Raw genomic sequence first — 13,332 nt, 5'->3', positions numbered from 1 at the left:
ATGAGTTGTGGAATGCCCATGGCGAAATCCACACTGTTCATTTGCAAAAATTGAATTTTCGTTGATGTGTGACATCATTCTGTTAAGAATAATTCTCTCAAACAGTTTACTTATTGAAGAAAGCAAACTGATTGGTCGATAACTTGAAACTTCAGTTGGGTTCTTATTCGGTTTTAAAATGGGAGTAATTTTTGCATTTTTCCATAATTTGGGAAAATATGCAATTTTGAAGCAGCAATTGAAAATTTTCACTAAAAATTCCGTTGTGCTCTCAGGGAGATGTTTGAATAGTATATTAAAGATTCCATCGTCACCAGGTGCTTTCATATTTTTGAAATTTTTAATAATTGATTTAATCTCATTCAAGTTAGTTTCAATTATTTCTGCAGGTAAAAAATTCTGGGAAGAAATTAAATCAAATTGACGTGTGACTTCATTTTCAATTGGACTCACAAAATTCAAATTTGAGTTATGAACACTCTCAAACTGCTGAGCAAGTCTTTGAGCCTTTTGTTCATTGGATACAAGAAAACGTTCACCATCTTTTAAAACTGGAATAGGCTTTGAAGGTTTCTTTAGAATCTTCGACAGCTTCCAAAATGGTTTTGAATATGGTTTCAATTTTTCAACTTTAGTCTCAAAATTTTGATTTCTCAGAAGAGATTAACTCTTTAATCTCTTTCTGTAAATCTTTATAAATAGTTTTGAAAACAGGGTCACGAGAATGTTGATATTGAAGACTGCGGACATTTTTCAAACGAATTAGAAGTTGTAGATTTTCGTCAATTATTGCTGAATCAAATTTCACTTGAGCCTTTGGAACAGAATAATCCCTGGCATCAACAATTGCACATTTTAATGCTTTCAAAGCGGAATCAATATTCACTTCGTTTTGCAAATCAAGCTCATTATTGAAATTTCTCTCAATATGAGTTTTGTATCTTTCCCAATTAGCCTTGTTATAATTAAAAACAGAGCTCATAGGGTTTAAAACTGATTCATGTGATAAAGAAAAAGTCATTGGAAGATGGTCAGAATCAAAGTCAGCATGTGTGATCAAATCACTACATACGTGACTTTGATCTGTTAGCACCAAATCAATTGTTGAAGGGTTTCTTACAGAAGAAAAGCATGTAGGACTATTCGGAGACAAAATAGAACAGTATCCTGAAGAACAATCATTGAATAAAATTTTGCCATTGGAATTACTTTGAGAATTATTCCATGATCGATGTTTAGCGTTAAAATCGCCGATTATAAAAAATTTCGAACGATTTCTGGTGAGTTTTCGTAAATCACCTTTAAAATAATTTTTGTGCTCGCTGTGCATTGAAATGGTAAATATGCTGCGGCAATAAATAAAATCTCAAATCTTCAGTTCCCAAAGTTTCAATAACTTTCGTCTCAAGATGGGGAAGAGCACGATGTTTGATTCGGCGATGAATAACAATTGCAACTCCACCGCCGGAACCCTGAATCCTATCATATCTATGAACCACGTAATTGGGATCATATTTTAATTTTATATTAGGTTTCAAAAATTTTTTAGTAATAATTGCAATATGCACATTATTTACTGTTAAAAAATTAAAAAGCTCATTCTCATTGGCATTCAATGAGCGAGCATTCCAATTTAATATTTTATTTGTTTTATTTAAAATCATTGCTAAATTTTGAATTAGAAACAATTTTAATAGTAAAATTTGTGCCTATTTGAATGGCTTCAAACATTGATTTTGCCTTCAACATGGCGTTCATAAGATCGAACATTGCTTGTTGCAGAAAAAAAAGTTTACCTGCCGTAATAGGCCCCAGGCAGTTGACATTAGAAAAAATATTTTCGGCAGCAATATTAGCTGGAGTAATAGGTGTACAATTATTTTCTAGCGTGTTTTGCTTACCCATATTAACGGTCATTTTCGAACTACCAACACTAGGCGGTATAATGTTCGAACTACCTGTAACCTGTGCATAAGTTAAACGGGTATGCAAAGGAGTAGGTAAACTATGCGTCACTGGTACGCTTGGAGAATTTTGTTTTGAAGTTTGTTTTGAATTTTGTTTACCTTGCCTTGCCTTAACAATTGCTAAACGGGCTGGGCATTGATAAAAATTTGACATATGGTTGCCGTTACAATTCGCACAGCGAAAATTTTTACTCTCTTTCACAGGACATGTGTCCTTTTTGTGAGAAGAGTCTCCACAATTAAGACATTTTTGGTCCATGTTACAGAATTTGGAACCATGGCCATAACGTTGGCAAGTACGGCATATGCTTTTCACCTCCGCCATACTTCCTATAAATTTCCCACTTTACACGTTACACATTATACAAAGCATGTGCTTTTTTAAAAAATTTTAAGTTGTTAACCTCATTGCGGTTAAAATGAATTAAATAATTAACAAGGGAAATTCCAGTTCTCTGACTGCTATCGCCTCGTGATTTTTGTTTCATTAGAATTACTTGGGTAGGGGCTATGCCAAGTAATTCTGTTAAAGTAAGTTTGATCTCATCAACGGTTTGATCGTTGGTGAGACCTTTCAATACAACCTTGAACGGCTTGGCGCTCTTCGTGTCTTATGTAAAAAATTTATACATTTTTTCAGTTAAATACTGAATAAGACGATTACGACCCTTTATAGAGTCGGCTAATAAGCGGCATTCACCTCTACGACCAATTTGATAGGTAACTTTAACGTCAGAAACAAACGTTGTTAGTTCCTTTTTGAAAATATTGAATTCAGAAGAAATAGTTACCACAATAGGTGGAACTTTTTCCTTTTTTAAAGAATTAACATTTTGTATAGTTTCATTACTCATAACTTCCATTTCACCAGCTTCTTGCTCAGGCAAAATATCAAAAGGATTGTCACTACAGACACTCGAAGTGTCAGAAAGAGATGCCTCTCTTTTCCTCCCCGCAGTGATGCGAGGTTTCTTTTTTCGTCCAGCCATTTCAGGTGATACGAAAAAAATTAAAACAAATGTTAAATTCGAAAGTAGGTAGTCTTGACAAAGACTGATGGGAAATAACTTTCAGGTAGTCTTTAAAAGACACACTGACAAAACACAAACTTTGAAGCTATAGGCAGTCAAAGACCAGTCCACAAGCAACCGAAAAAACGTCTGATCTGTAGGACATTTCAAGACGCACTGATTGGGAGAGATGATTTTCCACTATTGCAAGTAGGAAGAAAAAATATCAAAACTTTTCTGCAATCGACTGCATATGACACGAAGACTTTTTCCTTTTACGGAAATGCTTGTGTCATCGCAGAACAATGACTTTGTGCATCCTGTAGGCAAATCCGGAAGATCTGAAGTGAATATGTTGTACAGGACTGGACCCAAGACTGAACCTTGAGGTACACCTGCTCTGACAGGAAATCTATCAGATTTTGAATTCTGATAGACAACCTGCAGAGTTCGATCAGTAAGATAAATTTTTAAAATTTTGATTAGGAAAATTGGAAAATTAAATGTTTGCAATCTCGCAATCAAACCTTTATGCCAAACACTGTCGAATGCTTTTTCTATGTCTAAAAGAGCAGCTCCAGTGGAATAACCTTCAGATTTGTTAGCTCGTATCATATTAGTAACTCTGAGCAATTGATGAGTTGTGGAATGCCCATGGCGAAATCCAAACTGTTCATTTGCAAAAATTGAATTTTCGTTGATGTGTGACATCATTTTGTTAAGAATAACTCTCTCAAACAGTTTACTTATTGATGAAAGCAAACTGATTGGTCGATAACTTGAAACTTCAGCTGGGTTCTTATCCGGTTTTTAAATTGGAGTAATTTTTGCATTTTTCCATAATTTGGGAAAATATGCAATTTTGAAGCAGCAATTGAAAATTTTCACTAAAAATTCCATTGTGCTTTCAGGGAGATGTTTGATTGGTATATGAAAGATTCCATCGTCACCAGGTGCTTTCATATTTTTGAAATTTTTAATAATTGATTTGATCTCATTCAAGTAAGTTTCAATTATTTCTGCAGGTAGAAAATTCTGGGAAGAAATTAAATCAAATTGACGTGTGACTTCATTTTCAATTGGACTCACAAAATTCAAATTTGAGTTATGAACACTCTCATACTGCTGAGCAAGTCTTTGAGCCTTTTGTTCATTGGATACAAGAAAACTTTCACCATCTTTTAAAACTGGAATAAGCTGTGAAGGTTTCTTAAGTATCTTCGACAGCTTCCAAAAAGGTTTTGAATATGGTTTCAATTTTTCAACTTTAGTCTCAAAGTTTTGATTTCTCAGAAGAGTTAATCTATGATTAATCTCTTTCTGTAAATCTTTATAAATAGTTTTGAAAACAGGGTCACGAGAACGTTGATATTGACGTCTGCGGACATTTTTCAAACGAATTTCGTTTTGCAAATCAAGCTCATTATTGAAATTTCTCTCAATATGAGTTTTTTATCTTTCCCAATTAGCCTTGTTATAATTAAAAACAGAGCTCATAGGATTTAAAACTGATTCATGTGATAAAGAAAAAGTTATTGGAAGATGGTCAGAATCAAAGTCAGCATGTGTGATCAAATCACTACATACGTGACTTTGATCTGTTAGCACCAAATCAATTGTTGAAGGGTTTCTTACAGAAGAAAAGCATGTAGGACTATTCGGAGACAAAATAGAACAGTATCCTGAAGAACAATCATTGAATAAAATTTTGCCATTGGAATTACTTTGAGAATTATCCCATGATCGATGTTTAGCGTTAAAATCGCCGATTATAAAAAATTTAAAACGATTTCTGGTGAGTTTTCGTAAATCACCTTTAAAATAATTTTTGTGCTCGCTGTGCATTGAAATGGTAAATATGCTGCGGCAATAAATAAAATCCCAAGTTCAGTTTGAACTTCAATTCCCAAAGTTTCAATAACTTTCGTCTCAAGATGGGGAAGAGCACGATGTTTGATTCGGCGATGAATAACAATTGCAACTCCACCGCCGGAACCCTGAATCCTATCATATCTATGAACCACGTAATTGGGATCATATTTTAATTTTATGTTTATCAAATCACTACATACATGACTTTGATCTGTTAGCACCAAATCAATTGTTGAAGGGTTTCTTACAGAAGAAAAGCATGTAGGACTATTCGGAGACAAAATAGAATAGTATCCTGAAGAACAATCATTGAATAAAATTTTGCCATTGGAATTACTTTGAGAATTATTCCATGAACGATGTTTAGCGTTAAAATCGCCGATTATGAAAAATTTCGAACGATTTTTGGTGAGTTTTTGTAAATCACCTTTAAAATAATTTTTGAGCTCGCGTGTGCATTGAAATGGTAAATATGCTGCGGCAATAAATAAAATCCCAAGTTCAGTTTGAACTTCAATTCCCAAAGTTTCAATAACTTTCGTCTCAAGATGGGGAAGAGCACGATGTTTGATTCGGCGATGAATAACAATTGCAACTCCACCGCCGGAACCCTGAATCCTATCATATCTATGAACCACGTAATTGGGATCATATTTTAATTTTATGTTTATCAAATCACTACATACATGACTTTGATCTGTTAGCACCAAATCAATTGTTGAAGGGTTTCTTACAGAAGAAAAGCATGTAGGACTATTCGGAGACAAAATAGAATAGTATCCTGAAGAACAATCATTGAATAAAATTTTGCCATTGGAATTACTTTGAGAATTATTCCATGAACGATGTTTAGCGTTAAAATCGCCGATTATGAAAAATTTCGAACGATTTCTGGTGAGTTTTTGTAAATCACCTTTAAAATAATTTTTGAGCTCGCGTGTGCATTGAAATGGTAAATATGCTGCGGCAATAAATAAAATCCCAAGTTCAGTTTGAACTTCAATTCCCAAAGTTTCAATAACTTTCGTCTCAAGATGGGGAAGAGCACGATGTTTGATTCGGCGATGAATAACAATTGCAACTCCGCCGGAACCCTGAATCCTATCATATCTATGAACCACGTAATTGGGATCATATTTTAATTTTATGTTAGGTTTCAAAAATGTTTCAGTAATAATTGCAATATGCACATTATTTACTGTTAAAAAATTAAAAAGCTCATTCTCATTGGCCTTCAATGAGCGAGCATTCCAATTTGATATTTTAATTGTTTTATTTAAAATCATTGCTAAATTTTAAATTAGAAACAATTTTAATAGTAAAATTTGTGCCTATTTGAATGGCTTCAAACTTTGATTTTGCCTGCAACATGGCGTTCATAAGAATGAACATTGCCTGTTGCAAAAAAGAAAGTTTACCTGCCGTAATAGGCCCCAGGCAGTTGACATTAGAAAAAATATTTTCGGCAGCAATATTAGCTGGAGTAATAGGTGTACAATTATTTTCTAGCGTGTTTTGCTTACCCATACTAACGGTCATTTTCGAACTACCAACACTAGGCGGTATAATGTTCGAACTACCTGTAACCTGTGCATAAGTTAAACGGGTATGCAAAGGAGTAGGTAAACTATGCGTCACTGGTACGCTTGAAGAATTTTGTTTTGAAGTTGGTTTTAAATGAGAAATTATTGTTTTGTTTACCTTGCCTTGCCTTAACAATTGCTAAACGGACTGGGCATTGATAAAAATTTGACATATGGTTGCCGTTACAATTCGCACAGCGAAAATTTTTACTCTCTTTCACAGGACATGTGTCCTTTTTGTGAGAAGAGTCTCCACAATTAAGACATTTTTGGTCCATGTTACAGAATTTGGAACCATGGCCATAACGTTGGCAAGTACGGCATTGGGTGATATGCTTTTCACCTCCGCCATACTTCCTATAAATTTCCCACTTTACACGCACATTATACAAAGTATGTGCTTTTTCAAAAAATTTTAAGTTGTTAACCTCATTGCGGTTAAAATGAATTAAATGATTAACAAGGGAAATTCCAGTTCTCTGACTGTTTTCGCCTCGTGATTTTTGTTTCATTAGAATTACTTGGGTAGGGGCTATGCCAAGTAATTCTGTTAAAGTAAGTTTGATCTCATCAACGGTTTGATCGTTGGTGAGACCTTTCGAAACAACCTTGAACGGCTTGGCGTTCTTGGTGTCATATGTAAAAAAATGTGTACATCTTGTCAGTTAAATACTGAACAAGACGATCACGACCCTTTACTGAGTCGGCTAATAAGCGACATTCACCTCTACGGCCAATTTGATAGGTAACTTTAACGTCAGAAACAAACGTTGAAAGTTCCTTTTTGAATATATTAAATTCAGAAGAAATAGTTACCACAATAGGTGGAACTTTCTCCTTTTTTAAAGATTTTATATTTTGTATAGTTTCATTATTGGTAACTTCCATTTCACCAGCTTCATGCTCAAGCAAAATATCAAAAGGATTGTCACTACAGACACTCGAAGTGTCAGAAAGAGATGCCTCTCTTTTCCTCCCCGCAGCGATGCGAGGTTTCTTTATCCGTCCAGCCATTTCAGGTGATACGAAAAAAGTTAAAACAAATGTTAAATTCAAAAGTAGGTAGTCTTGAGAAAGACTGATGGGAAATAACTTTCAGGTAGTCTTTAAAAGACACACTGACAAAACACAAACTTTGAAGCTATAGGCAGTCAAAGACCAGTCCACAAGCAACCGAAAAAACGTCTGATCTGTAGGACAGTTCAAGACGCACTGTTTCGAGTGAAATGTTCGTACACGGGCAATGATGATAATATTAGTGACTCTCCAGATTCTTCTGAGTGCTCAAATTGAATAATAAACAAATCAGTGTTAGTCCCGCACCTCACTGATCTAAAAAAAACTGTTATATTTCATTATTGAAAGCTCAGCCACAGACAGACGTCCAAGTAAGAACAATATTGATCAAAATTTCCGTGTAAATTTTTAAAGTAAATTGCGTTATAAATCACTTGTACACTAGCCTGGTGAGCTCATCGCTACAAAACATTTTTTTTCGCTGGTGTACGAGGCTGGCGGTACTGGTAGCGCTATCTGGTTACGGATTGCTACTACAAAAAACTTTACACAAGTTTGGAACTCAGCTTGGACGTCTATCTGCGGGTCAGCCATACATTGTAGAAAAGAAGCTACCATTGAATCCGAACTACATCATCAGAAAAGTAACAAATCCTTCAAAGGTGGGTTGTTTCATTAAAATTTTCTGTCACAACTATTCATTATACTATATTTTCCATCCATAGGGGTACATCCACATTCCACGTGACAGTTGGGGGGGGGGGGGTCTGTATAATGTCCACGGTCCATACAAATTTTTCAGAATTAAGATGGGCAATTGTCTACGGAGGGAGATGGAAGGGGGTCAAAATCGTCAAAAATCTGTCCACGTGAAATGTGGATAGCCCCTTATACGTTTCCAGTCCAAAAATCCTTTAAAATAATTTTGACCAGGTTTGATGTTCTAAGTGCTCCACTGTGCGCACTTCGGTAAACGTGGTTCTTTGAAAGGTTACATTGCGTAAACACGATATCTACTCCGATACGCAGCACGCTTATATAAAAACAGCAGTGTGCAGTCTCCGGCTAAACGGTAAGACCGAGACGACTGCGGCGGAAAAGAAGGTTTGTATTGAAATGGCTCCGTGGTGATTGACGGAATCGAACGATATTGCGCGCGGTGCTAGCTCACTACGAAAACGAGCGATAAGTATCTTTCTTATCTTGAATCCTGAATACCTTTCACCAAGCAAACATACTTAGGTAGACGCTGCTTACATTTACATCGCGTAGTCATTATATCAATCACAATATTTGTCGTCCGAACGAAACCTATTCTGGTTAGCAACGTACTTAGATGAATTCAACGAACGAGCAGTTTTCGGTTGAACGGCCACCGTGGGACATAAATAAACCTAGCGAAATCACTACACTTCAAAAACCCCCATATATGAGTAACACTTACCCGGACCGAAGATGTGTTTATGCCGGGACATTATGCACGAGCGATCTATTACTTCCTACCGACGCAACCGCGCACGGATACGGATACACAATCCTAAAAGCGCGCGCGAAATTGCCCATTATAAAAGTAAGTTAGAATGAGCTCGGCGATTCCGCTTATATACGAAACAACCTATGTTCCCTATTTAGTAAATGGCAAATTATCATACATTCAAACCCTAAGAAACTTGTAAAAATGCAAATGTGCATATAGAACAAAAGAGTTCTAGATTTTTGAACAAAACGCCAAATTAATCATCATAAAATAGCTACGTCGTGAACTTATGTCGGTTTGAAGCAGAATTCAATAACGTTTATGCATAGTATTAGCAAAAGCTAGGAAATTCGTATTGGAAACTTGGACTTTTATTCAAGGAGAATAGTTGCTCTAAGTTTTGATAAAGGTGCCACCCCTCTTGAACCCTCCCCGTTTTCATGAAACGCAAGAATGTCTGTGTTTTTTTCTAATTTTTCAAACAGATTAAGCAAACACTGGGAATTTTCATACGTATCAATTGCTTCATGTATCAAATCATGTCAGGTGGATGAAATATGGTATGTAAGAGTGAACTTTGGAGTTTTCAAATTATTTCAGTACAAAATCACAAAACTACGTATTTTAACATTTTCTAAGTAAGGTCTCCTGAATCAATACGCGATGAAATATTTATTTTAGCATGCAAATATTTTGAGAAAAACGAGTTTGAATTCACTAAAGTACGTATTTTCATGAAAACCTGATTTCTCACAGTTGGTTTCAACTTGGCTCTTCAATTTTCAAGCTCTATATTTCTAGAGTAACGTCTTCTGAATCCAAAGATGCTAGAAGATTTATTCTAGCATGCACAGATTTAGAGAAAAGCGAGTTTGAATTCACTAAAGTACGAATTCTTATGAAGCTAGAATAAATCTTTCAGCATCGTTTAGACCATTGTGTCGAATCAAATGGTCTACTGTCAGATACTCAGTTTGGTTTTCGCCGTGCCAAAGGGACGAATGATTGTCTTGCGTTGCTTTCAACAGATATTCAGCTGGCGTATGTTCGCAAAGAACAAATGGCGTCTGCGTTCGAACCCGATATCACAACCGTGTGGGAGAGCTAGCCGACCGACATCGCTAACCACAGAGCCACGGGGACCACAAACATAGTGTACATTCTAACTAATTCTGATCTTTTTCTGCCAAAAACCTTACAAAACTTGCTATAATTTGTTATAATCAGTAAGTAATTTTGATAGAAATTTGGTATTTTAACTATTAACGAGACCAAGTTTAAAACACAAGTTGATGCAAAAAGTGCGTAACAATACATCAAGATTTGTTATAATACTGATATTTTTGACTGATCGGGATATTACATATGTTACTTAGCTATTGTAATGAAAAACCATCGAACAACAAACCAGTCTTTTTAATGGAAAACATGTTAGCTTTAAGTTAGGTTTAGTTTCAGCTCGTAGTCGGCAGCGAGGATAAAAAGTTTGCCTCAAGTTTATAAGATACTTTAGAGAGTAAAACACCAGATTATTTATTTACCTATTTGTAGTGGAACTAGACTACTGCGTCCATTATTTAGAACTATTGTAGTATAAAAAAACACCAGATATTTGGCGCCGTTAATTATTAATTTGTATTTGTGCCGTGTCAAATAAATTATAGATAAAGAAAAAAACTCAGGTGAGTAGAATCTTCATCATGCTCTAGCCATAGCATAAGATCCGCAACAACTAGGTTTAGAGAGTTATGACATGAACATATTGATACTAGAGAGTCTATCGTAATAGTCTATATATAGTATGACAGCAAAGAATTATCTAAGATGAGAAGTGTGTTTCGAATTAGATTATTAAAAAATCTCAAGGTCAGTTTTTGGAAGCATGTGGAATATAATTTAATTAAATAAGGAGAAAAAAATGGGTAAATCGATTTTTGCCGGGTCAGCTAGTACAGAATAGAATGACCGTATTCGTCCAATCAGCATTCATTGTGGTACCTGATGCGATCAGATAACTCCCATCAACGTACATGAAAACCAGTTAAAGGGGTGCCAACGAAAACTGATTTTTCTAATTTTCTTCAGCGCAAAATTTAAAGGTTTTGCCATCACAGCTTTCTCGGCCTTCATAACCCCTATATAAAAAATTTCACGACGGTCGGTTCAGTAGTTTCCAAGCCTATATGAATCGGACAAACAGACAGACAGAGCTGCATTTTTATATATTTAGATATCGATTTTTTTAAATAACTTCAGCTGATTGGTGTGTACAGATAAATTATCGAAAAAATATTCAAAGTGGTTTAGGGTAGAAATGTCTACACACCCAAAAATTTTATTTGAATTCTGAGAGGGTGCTGTCAGCCTCTTATTCTAGTTGGTACGAGATTTTTCTGTAAATAAGTATTAGGTACTAAAATAACCATTTAAGTTTATTATTTTCCAGGCTGCTCTGATGGCACGGGTTGTTCCACCGTATCTTTATATTCAATCAATCGTTCTTAACCGTTATGTACTAGGCAATTTTAACACACGTAATTACTCGGCAGGGTACCCGGGTACCCACCGAAATGAAATGCTTCTTACTTCTTCAATTCTTGACCGATTTTCGATCTTGACCCGTCAAAAGATTGGAAAAGTTGCCTATTTTTATTATACGTGACTTAGAGAGCCATTATCCCCATATGGTTCCCGTTGCTGCTATAAACAATCTGATAATGGAAAATGGTTTATTGCCACTAGTTAGGAGCTTACCATAAGTTTCAGCTGGTTGAGTTGAGGTTATCCTTGTTTTTTTTTAAAGCAATAAAGTCTGAAAAGGTACCCGTTTACCCTGCCGAGTACATAACGGTTAAAAAAAAACTACCTACCGACAAACATCTAGGTATTTTACTTTCGCCAAAGAACAATAATAATCTGTTAGATATGATTATGTCTAGAGTCTAGACTGTGAAATAACTGCTGGGAGTGGAAAAGAAAAGAGGCGCTACGCATTGAAAACCTGCTCTCTAGTTAATTTCTAGCTTTAGGAGCCTAGGCAGGCTGAACCTGAAAATATCAATTGCGGACGATTCCGATGCAAATATATACAACTGAAACTCACAATACTTCTTTTTATTGAGTTTGATGATAAAAGGAGAAAGCCTCTTTGCGTATAAAACTGTCTTTATGTAAACGGTTAAGCAAATACATCCACAAAAACTCTTTTTCCTCACTATTGGTTACATATAGATTCAATTTAATACCCGCGTAGTGGTTACACATTGAAAAAAGGTAAAAAATTTTGCCAGCAAAATACTACTTTGAGCTGTTAAAACGGTTCAAACATCGAATAGAAAAGAGAATTTATTTTATCCCAACTCCAAACCAAAGAACGAGAGTCAATTTCCAACTTCGTTGTGTACTGTTCGGGTCTTGTTTTTTACCCACTAACGAAGTTTACACTTTACAATAGATTTATATATATTTATTGTTTGAGATTTTAACGATTGCAACCCAATCGAGCTACTAAACTAACAGCGAACATATGTGATCATCGCTCTCAAATGTTTGGTTACAATAGATTTTTATTCACACAGCTTCCACCACGCTGATGAATAAGCAACAATCGCTGAATCACGTATAAATACAGTCTAAAACTCGCGTCGTTTGTAGGCAACTGTGCCAGCTCACCCACATATGCTGTAAAATAATTATGATACAATATGCTTACTGTTTACACTAATTTCGCTTAATTACAACGAATCTGCTTATTTTGCATAGACACATATAACAACAGTCCAAATATGCCGAGCGTGTCCTCGCCGTGGGAGCCACCAATCAAACTGTGAGAATGTGAGTGTACAGCAGAGTAATATGTATTAGCTGACTGTGTGGATCTCGCGTTCCCTCCTCACCCTTCTGACTGGCTTCAGTTTTGATTTGAAATTCATTTGCGGTACGTTTTGGATCGATTTATCCAACCATTATCGGCTATGTTTATGCACCGAGCGTGTTTAGAATTTTGTTTGACTTTTGCATATGAGCGCGCGCGGTTCCGACCATGTGGGCGCCAAGAAGCTTTCCCCGACATCAACGTTTGCTTCTGTCACTACGTGCTACATACGGCCACATATGTCAACTGGACAACGCTGATAGTAATCCTAGGATAGACCGGGTAAACCGCTGATCCCACACCACCGTCGGTTACAGCGACACCGGTTTCTGATGCCAGGAATCAATTTCGTGACAACAGCTTCGAAACGACAGCGGTCGCCATATGCAGTTACACAATCGGCCCACGAGGTCATGTAGGTCGTGTGATATCAAAGGACATAACAACCACGGAGACAGACGGGCGAAACTAATCACGCATTGAATAGTGAATCATTTTCGATTGCGGCAAAGTCGATGAATGTCGATTTGGT

Source organism: Wyeomyia smithii, chromosome 2 (genome assembly GCF_029784165.1).
Source record: "Wyeomyia smithii strain HCP4-BCI-WySm-NY-G18 chromosome 2, ASM2978416v1, whole genome shotgun sequence".
Taxonomy (NCBI): Eukaryota; Metazoa; Arthropoda; class Insecta; order Diptera; family Culicidae; genus Wyeomyia; species Wyeomyia smithii.
The sequence above is the reverse complement of the archived record's forward strand: the minus strand, read 5'-3'. Positions refer to the sequence as shown.